The sequence below is a fragment of the Octopus bimaculoides genome, chromosome 6 (genome assembly GCF_001194135.2).
Source record: "Octopus bimaculoides isolate UCB-OBI-ISO-001 chromosome 6, ASM119413v2, whole genome shotgun sequence".
NCBI lineage: Eukaryota > Metazoa > Mollusca > Cephalopoda > Octopoda > Octopodidae > Octopus > Octopus bimaculoides.
Window position 1 is genome coordinate 49,440,472 of NC_068986.1, and position 3,746 is coordinate 49,444,217.

The following is a 3,746-nucleotide window of genomic DNA, read 5'->3' on the forward strand; positions in this document are numbered from 1 at the left end:
ATATATATATATATATATATATATATACAGAGAGATAGATAGATAGATAGATAGATAGATAGATAGATAGATAGATAGATAGATATATACATATACATACATGAGCAATTTTTTAAGCAATGAATTTTGCGTTCAGATTACTGAGCGTTGATTTACTCCTGATCTGAGCCCCCGAAAAGGTTGCAACAATCTACTATATTGTATCTAGGGTGTAGACATATCGATTGGGGGATCTCTATGTTTCTTTTTAGGATTAATGCCATTGCCAGAGTTTGTATTTTTCCAAAATAATATTTCAAAATACGGCATATATATATATATGAAATATATGAATATATGAGTGTGTATGTATACATACATATATGTGTGTGTATATGGATGTATGTATGTATATGTATGTATAGATAGATAGATAGATAGATAGATAGATATGTATGTATGTATGAATAAATGTATGTACACATGAATGTGTGTATGTGTATAAATCTATATCTACTTATCTGTTTGTTTGTGTGTGTGTGTGTGGGTGTGGGTGTGCGTGCGTGCAGACATTATATTTGATATGTATTTGTGACGGTGGTGAAATGATAGTATAACGAATTGGTAGAGCATCGGTCGAACTAAATCTGTAACTGAAGAGTGTCTAATCAGTCTCCTTTTTTCCTAGCGCTTTCAGTTCAAATCACGCGTAGCTCAGATTTGTATCGTATTTCGTTCCTCTGCTTACCATGTAAGAAATACCAGTTACATCAAATGTATTTCTACTCGTCTTCTTTCTGATAAACTTCGGTTCTAAAGTACGATATTAATGTTTCAGTGTGGAGGCGCAATGGCCCAATGGTTAGGGTAGCGGACTCGCGATCATAGGATCGCGGTTTTGATTCCCAGACCGGGCGTTGTGAGTGTTTATTGAGCGAAAACACCTAAAGCCCCACGAGGCTCCGGCAGGGGATGGTGGCGAGCCCTGCTGTACTCTTCCACCACAACTTTCTCTCACTCTTACTTTCTGTTTCTGTTGTGCCTGTATTTCAAAGGGCCAGCATTGTCACACTCTGTGTCACGCTGAATATCCCCAAGAACTACGTTAAGGATACACGTGTCTGTGGAGTGCTCAGCCACTTGCACGTTAATTTCATGAGCAGGCTGTTCCGTTGATTGGATCAACTGGAACCCTCGACGTCGTAAGCGACAGAGTGCCAACAATGTTTCAGTACCTGAGATAGTAGCCACGTGCAAGTTATCGAATTCTCGATGTGCTTTCAGCTTTTACATGGAACATTTGGCATGAGGAAAAGAATGCAAGGCACAACATCATATATTTTCTCCTCTACATTCGTTCAAAATAGATCGTTGTTCTTCTTGATGTTTATTAAAAGGCAAAGTTATTCCCGGCAAGATTTGAACTCGGAACATAAAGAAACCTGAAAAAATATTGGTTTCAAATTTTTACTCAAGGTCAGCAAGTACGAGGTAGCGAGTAAGTTGATTACATCAACTCCAGTTTCTAACTGGTACTTATTTTATTGAATCAAGAAGAATGATAGGCAAAGTCGACCTCGGCGAAACTTGAACTCAGAACGTAAAGTTGGACGAAATATCACTAAACAATTTACCCGGCGTGCTAACGACTCTGCCAGCTTGCAGCCTTAGAGCAAAATATTTTTATCTGACACTCAGATAAAAAAAATCATATATCTTTTCCTCTACACTTTCAAAATACACTGACGTTGTTCTTTTTGTTACTTAGTTCGAGGTCAGGTTTGATCGATTAAATCTTTGGTAACGGGCATGCTGCGGCTGTGAGTTTCCCTGCATATTTTCAGACGCAATACATTATATACTTGTTTTAGACTGTAGAGTGTGATATAAAAGAGATTTTAAATCATAGCCTACTGCTTCAAACACGTATAATACTTTAAAATAGTGGTAGGATCTTTTAAGGCTCCATTACTGTATAGATTTTCTTTTTCCAAAATAGACCATTAGATTTGGAGTGAGGCCGAACTGATTTCTTTCATTTGCCATACCATGTTTTCACAAGCAAGTTGATGACCTATTTCCCATTTATTTAAAAGAATTCTTGTGAACATAAAATCTTGTTTTGAAAGTGTCTTCTATGGTTCAGATGCAAGTTTTAAATGTATTTTATATGGTATTTTTAGCATTCTGAGCAACCGCGTCGAAAAATTAATTCATACCTCTCAAATAATTAATTTAGGTGTAGTAGGTCGTTAGCATAAGTATGTATGTACAAATATGAAGGTGTGTATGTGTGTCATGCTTGTGTATATATTACGCCTGTGTGCTTGTGTGTGCCGTGCATCTGTGTGTGCGTAAGTGAGTGTGGAAAGGAAGCGTATTGCATATCTGTTGAAGTTACATATCGAATAAAATAGTGTAACAGTAAAACACATGAAGAAACAGAAAGGTGAACGAGTGATAGATAGATAGATAGATAGATAGATAGATAGATAGATAGATAGATAGATAGATAGATAGATATAAAATCAACGGTCTTTCTTTAGTCATAAATCACAAAAGGCGGTTTCCTGGATTCTACAGCGTATAAATTTCTCCCTTAGACAGGACGCCAGTTCGTTTCAGGGTTACTCATTTTTGCCAGCTGAGTGGACTGGGGCAACGTGAAATGAAGTGTTTTGCTCAAGAACACAACGCATCGCCTGGTCCAAAAATCGAAACCACAATTTCATGATCATAGATGCAACACCCTCACCACTAAGCCACGTACTTCTGTGATGGATAGACAAACAGGTAAAGAGACAAACAAACAGACAGACAGACGAACTAACAGACTAACAGACAGACAGACAGACTAACAGACTAACAGACAGACAGACTAACAGACTGACAGGCAGACAGACTAACAGACTAACAGACAGACAAGTAGACTAACAGACAGACAGACAAGGTTGTATTTATCAATGATTTTACTTTTTTCTCTCACTTTTTTCTCTCACGAGTTCAGAGTGTTTTTAATTCATGTGTGTGTATGTGTGAGTGAGGATCAGAGGAAAGTGGGTCTGCTTATGTGTATGCATATGTATGTGTGCGAGTGTGTGTGTGTGTACATAAATATAGATGTATAATTATATGTTCATATATTTATATATATACTCACATACACACACACCAACAAACATTTACATACACACACGTGTATATATATGTGTGTGTGTGTGTGTGTGTGTGTGTGTGTGTGTGTGTGCGTGTGTGTGTGTGTGTGCGTGTATGTACGTGTATGTGTGTGTGTGTGTGTGTGTACATTTATGGAGACAGAATATGAATTTATATACAAGCTCACATATGCACCTTAAAATATATGTTCACAGACATGTATGCATACGTGTGTGTGTATATATGTGTACGTGTGTGTGTATATATGTGTACGTGTGTGCGTGCGTATATGTGTGCGTGTGTCTGTGTCTGTGTATACATACATGCATATATGCATGCAGACATATACATGTTTGTATGAATGTACGTACATGCTTCATGTTTTCTTATACGATTTTGTTTGGTATACTTTAAGAGTTTTCAAAAATAAGGATGAAACATCTTCGTTTGTAATATACAAGAAAGATTAGAAGGAATATTTGCTCAATGGAATCCCTTTTGAACCAAATCAATGAAGATAAATATATCGTATTAAGATAATAGAAGCGAAAATCATAAGAGGAATACAGCCTGGGTTTTCTAAGAGTCGTGTGTGTGTGTGTGTGTGTGTG

The 3,746-nt window shown here is 37.0% G+C and overlaps 1 protein-coding gene across 1 annotated transcript in view; it reads left to right on the forward strand.

Moving 5' to 3' along the window:
• Positions 1-3,746, forward strand: part of LOC128248067 (uncharacterized protein DDB_G0271670-like) — a 110,828-nt gene that overhangs the window by 16,268 nt on the left and 90,814 nt on the right. The window lies entirely within an intron of this gene.